This window comes from Panthera tigris, chromosome D3 (genome assembly GCF_018350195.1).
Source record: "Panthera tigris isolate Pti1 chromosome D3, P.tigris_Pti1_mat1.1, whole genome shotgun sequence".
Taxonomy (NCBI): Eukaryota; Metazoa; Chordata; class Mammalia; order Carnivora; family Felidae; genus Panthera; species Panthera tigris.
Window position 1 is genome coordinate 75,807,597 of NC_056671.1, and position 6,000 is coordinate 75,813,596.

Consider the following 6,000-nt stretch of genomic DNA (forward strand, 5'->3'; position numbering starts at 1 on the left):
AATTTTAGGGACACGCCTATACGCAAAACATGGTCCGCGATGCGGATTGCCTGTTTGTTCCTGACCAACGTGTGCAGGGCAGACGGCTGCACTTCCTGTGAGACAGCCCTGTGACAGAACGCACCACAGGCAGGGCGACACACGCTCCTGATTGCCACTGCTGGACTGAGTCATCCTTCCCTGTGCCCGTAAACCGGAAGGACCCTCCACCCCAAAGGAGGGCCGGTGAGAACAGACAGCACCGTTTAGCCCTTGCGCTGTGCACTGTGGACCCAGAGGCTCATTTGATTGTCACCCCTCAGACCTTATTCCAGTGATTTCCCAACCTTTTTCAGGTGCAACACAGGCCAGACCCTGCTCGGCTGGTACTGTTCTGGGCGGCCAGACGTGACGAGCCTGGGAGGTCAGGCCACCTCAGGCCACACCTGACCACCCCAAGGGCTGATAGACCACTAAGCAGCCAGAACACCAAGAAACCTGCCTGAGCCCAAGAGTCACAAGGCTCTGCCTCACAAAGCTTATTTTTGTATGTATTTAATATTTAATAAACCTAATTTTTTTTTAAATGAGAGAGTTCCAAATCCTTAGAAGCAAATCTAAAGAATTTTGGAAATATTTGAAGATGCCTCCTAAGCAGGTAAAACAAGAGTAGAGGTTTTTAAAAAATAGAAGCTTACGCCAAGAGTTTTGATAAAATGAGATCACCGTAATAAAAAATTCTCTGGGATTCTGCTCCCACCTGTGAATCATACCGAGAATGAACCACCTCGCGGTGGACACCATAGTTTGGGGAGTATATAAAAGCCCCATTTTCCTCCCCTCTCACAACCTTCAGGTGCACACACAGGCACACACACAATGAACCAAGAAAGGAAGGAAAAGAGATCAGTAATGAGAGAGCCCACTAATGGATTGGCTTAAGTATAAAACAACATCCCATCACTGTTCTAGAAAATAATCAATCAAGCACTTAATTTTAAACATAAAAGTAAGCTGCCAGGAGACTGTTAATAGATAACCAAATAAATTAACAGTTGTAGGTGGGATTTGAAACCAGGTCAGATTTCCCTCTCCCCCAAGCTCCGAGCCCATGCATATAAAGAGTTTCCCCAGCTTGGCAGCTGATCTCACACTGTTTCAAAGAGAAATCTCCTTTTAGCCAATATCCCCTCTCAGCGGGCTGGTCACTTCAGGGAATTGTCCTTTGTGCGTCTTCCATAAATTTTATAACACCGCTACTTTAAAATATTGATGGGCAACTTGGCCTTGGCCCAGGCCCACAGTGGGTTAGTGTGGACATGAAAACCTTCAGGAGCACAGAAGCAGGAAGGAACACATCCCCCGCTGACCTTTCTTAAAGGGACAATTGTGTAAGTGCGGTGGTTACCTGAGCTGGAGGCCTGCCCGGCTTTGATGGATGGTTCTGCCCTCTGGGAGCCATCTCAGAGGCACACGGGGACAGGAGGGTGTGTGGGACACACACAGGCGATGCTCAGGTACCTGCAGACCCATAAAGGGTAAGTGAAATCCACACGTAAGCCCCCAAGTTGTTTTAACCTGAGACTCAAGTTTCTCTCAACATTCAAACTCTTTGCAAAGTTATTGATGAATAAGGATTGGCAGCTTTGTCTCTTCTCCTTATACCCGTGACCTTCTCAGGGCAAGTGACCAAAAGTAAATGCAACAAGGAACATCAAAGGCAGGACTAGAGAATTGATCCCTGATTCCTGGAGGCTCTGTGATTGCTCTGAATTTCTAGGATGATGTCCATTCTGCCATCACACTCTCTTCAAAATATCCCCCCGAAAAACAACACAGTAAAAGTCCACCTCCTAGAATAAAGTTACCACTGAGAGCAATAAAGCAATAGTCTGCTAATCAAATGAATAACACAATGATAGCTGTCATTTATTGGGCCTTACACACACACACACACACACACACACACACACACACCCCAAGCACTGCACTGTATCAAATATGTTGTGCATGTGATCTCATTGAATCCTTTTTTTTTTTTTAATCTGCAAAAATATCCTTTGATTCAGAAAATAATACTGCTAGGAATTTTTTTCATGGAAGTAATGGAGGCTATGTCCAAAGACTTTGTCTACAAGGATGTTAATCATATTTAAGTAAGAAATTAAAATAGGGGCACCTGGGTGGCCCAGTTGGGTAATCGTCTGACTTCAGCTCAGGTCTTGATCTCATGGTTTGTGGGTTCGAACCCCGCATCAGGCTCTGTTCTGACAGCTCAGAGCCTGGAGCCTGCTTCAGATTCTATGTCTCCCTCTCTCTCTGCCCGTACCCCACTCATGCTCTGCCTTTCTCTCTCTCTCTCTCTCTCAAAATAAATAAACATTGAAAATAATTTTTAAAAAAGAAATTAAAATAAAAAGTTCTGGGGCATCTGGGTTGCTCAGTTGGTTGAACGCCTGATTCTGACTCTTGATTTCAGCTCAGGTCAATGATATCACAGTTCATGAGATCGAGCCCCATGTCAGGCTCTGCACTGACAGTGTGGGGCCCGCTTGAGATTCTCTCTCTGCCTCTTTCTCTCTCTGCCCCTCTCCCCCCCTTCTCTAAAATTAAAAAAAAAATTAATAAGAAAAAGTTCCAATAATGGAGAGGTAGTAAAAAAAATTACATTATATCCATACAATATAATATTGTGTGGCCATTTAAAACTATGTTGTAGGGATGCCTGGGTGGCTCAGTCAGTTTTAAGCCTCTGACTCTTGGTTTCGGCTCAGGTCATGATCTCACTGTTGGGGAGTTCAAGCCCCAAGATGAGCTCCATGCTGACAGCGTGGAACCTGCTTGGGATTCTCCCTCTCCCTATCTCTCTGCCCCTCTCCTGCTCACTCTCTCTCTCTCTCTCAAAAAAAAAAAAAGAATTTAAAACTATGTTGTAAAAGATGTATTTACAAAGAAAATATGTCTAGGAGATAGTATTTGGTAAGCAATAGAAGAATAGGAACACTGAATATTTTTACAAATTTATGGTAGGTAATACATATATATGCACAAAGTATGTGATGAAATTCATCAAAGTATGATTATCGGTGACTTTTTTTTCTTCATTTTATTTCTCTTACTTTCTGATTTTTTATAATTTCTTAAAAAGATTTTTTTTTAATATGTATTGTTGAGAGAGAGACAAAGAGTGCGAGTGGGGGAGAGGCAGAGAGAGGGAGACACAGAATCCAAAGCAGGCTCCAGGCTCTGAGCTGGAGCCCCAGGTGGGGCTGGAATTCACAAACTGTGAGATCATGACCTGAGCTGAAGTTGGATGCTTAACTGTCTGAGCACCCACCAGGTGCCGCCCCCCCCCCTAATTTTTTATAATTTCTAGTAAGAAAAATATTTTTTAGAGAAAGAGACAACAAGCAGGGAAGAGGGGCAGACAGGGAGTGGGGGGGAGGGGGAGACAGAGAGAATGAATGAATGAATGAATGGGAATCTTGGGCAGGGCTTAAGCAGGACTCCATCCCAGGAGCCTGGAATCAAGGAACCTGAGCCGAAATCAAGAGTTAGAACCTCAACCGACTGAGCCAACCAGGCACCCCAAGAAAATTATTTTTTTTAATTATGGCCCGGTACTATGCCCAAATATTCATAGATGTTAATAAGCTTAATAATAGCCCATTACACATACAAAGCCCTCTCTAGTCTATGATGTAGATTTGCCACATCATCTCAGCTGACCCTCAGGGCAACATTCTCGGGTAGTCAGAGAAGATGTTTTGGAATTCCGGAGATTTTGAAACACACACACAAAAATGAAAGAGAAAGGTACCAAGAAGCCAGGGCCCATCCTCAGCTCTCGGGCAGGCAGCACCCAGGCCTGTGTGGAGCCTGTGCTGGCTGCCCCTGGCCACGGCCCACAGGCCCTTCCCTCCAAGCCCTCCGCGACCACTGAGGGGAGCCCTGTGCCATCGGCTGCATCTGGGGCTCTCAAAGCCGTCCGCCGCCTACCTCCTTGGATCCCCCCCAACCACCACCCGCTGCCCCCCAGGACTCAGGTTCTCCAGGATTCCGCTCTGCTCAGGCCACGAAGGGAGGGGGCGGGGCAACATTCCAGAACACCCGCGAAGCAAAATCTCTGACCCGGATGAGAGCAGTGCCACAGAGCTGGCTCCTACCCGCTTAGGAAAGCCAGTCGTTGGCGTCTCTTCCCGTGCCTGCCATCAGTGACATCACACAGGTAGCCCGGGATCTGCGGTGGTGGGAGTATTTACACGACCGGAAGCGGCAAACAGTGTAAATCAGGGCTTTTTTTTTTTGTCCTCGCAGAGAGCCAGGAGTTGCACCGTCACCAGCCCAGCACTGCAGGCTCTCAGAAGTAGAAATGCACGCACTGCAGTCAAGTCCAGCATCCCAGACCCCTGCTTTAAACAGGATCACACCTGCTTCCACCAAAGCAGGACGTGAACGCTCTTTTGAAATGGTGACGCATTATTCAGAGAACCGGTTCCATATTCCCAACGCCTTGCCCATCTGCCTCCTCTCCACTCACCTTGCGGCCACTTAAGTTTGCTGTGGCTCCTTCAAAGTCCAAGCAAGGCCATCTAGCGCACTTGTATTTCTAAACTTCACGGTTGAAACCAGCAGAGTGGCCAGCTCCCCGAGAGGGCGCCGGGTCTGGGTCAGACGGCTCCTGGGTCCTGGTCCCTGAGACTTCCCTCGGGGCGGCCCTCTGGGGGACCCGGCGGCTTGTCGGCCACGGCTCTGTCTCCAGGTCTCCGGGCCCCCTCCGCTGCGTGAACAATGTCTGCTCTTTCTGCGCTTGTGGACAACCCGGCTGGAAGTGAGGCCTGGGCAGGAGACCCCGCGGTCCAGATGGTGCTAAGGCGGACAGAAGTAACAGGCAGGGACATCCCCAGGCGCAGGTCGTTAGTCTGGGCGGGGAGGGCAGGGGGGGGGGGAATCCATTTAAATCTCTTTGAGAAGTGGCCGCAACCGAGCTGCCCCAGGCCCTCGGAACGCTACGTCACGTTGCGCAGCCGCAGTCAGGCGTGTGCGCGTGTTCTCGAGGAGTCCGGAAGGGAAGGCGTTCCTTACTGCGGTCTAGCGCCACCACGGCCCATCCGCGTACTTGGCCTTGAGGGGGATACGGGAGGGATCAGGAGGAAAACCTTGAAGCTCTCCCTAGCTCCAGAGGATCAAGGGGATTGCGGCAAAGGTTCACACGGGGCCGGGAACAAAAGAAAGCATCTCAGAAGCACAGAAGGGTGAAGTGGCTGCAGGTTGTCTCTATTCCGGTCAAGTTCTAAGGCACAGGAAGAGGTTAGAATTCACCGCTTGCCGCAGTTTTCTCTCTTCTGCCCCAGACTTGACATAAGAAAGACACAAATGAAAGAAAATGCTTGTCTGCAGAGCCCAGCCCTAAGACCACTTTCCTTCGGGAAAAAGCGGACCCATGAGGATCTGATGGTCATTCTGGGGCGAGGCCACCGGGCGGCTGTCGGGGGGGCCAGCTCTGCACAGGGGTGTGCCACCTCGTTGTCTGTGGCCGTCACGGACATCATGAGGCTCGGCCTCCCCGAGGAATGGACGTGAAGCAACGAGCAAGCACCGTCACTAAACAGGAGCAGGCGCTCAGGGAGCCGCTGCCGGTCTTAAGGAAGATCCTGTTCCCCGAACGAGTGCCAGCTGCGGCGTGGGGTCCTCACTCGAGACCATTCTCTGGGGCCCAGTGAGGCGAGAGGCAGAACGAAGGCCTCCTCGTTAGGCCCCATCCCGGCCTCTGGCCGGAACTGATCGGGAGAGTCACACGTGCACGGTTCAGGGGTTTTGTGAGCACGACAGGCTCGTGGGGGTTTTGCCGGAGAGGATTGGAATCTTACTAAAAAGATTGAAATACCTACTCACCACGGGGTGGCCTCCACTCTGAATAGACAGTGATCGAGAGACTTGCCTCCATATGTAGCGAATCTGAAGAACAACCCCAGTATGCAGTCCACATGTACCATTTCCAGGATTCCAGAAAATTCCCCC

General features: G+C 49.7%; 1 long non-coding RNA gene across 1 annotated transcript in view; it reads right to left on the reverse strand.

Annotated features, from left to right (window-relative positions):
• Positions 1–5,655, reverse strand: part of LOC122232599 — a 57,018-nt gene extending 51,363 nt beyond the window's left edge. Inside the window, exons 1-2 of the long non-coding RNA XR_006209954.1 lie at positions 4,520–5,655; positions 1,388–1,500 (exon numbers count right to left, since the gene is read on the reverse strand). This is a non-coding gene — a long non-coding RNA (uncharacterized LOC122232599). The remainder of the gene's footprint in view (positions 1–1,387; positions 1,501–4,519) is intronic.
• Positions 5,656–6,000: the final 345 nt, after the last annotated feature.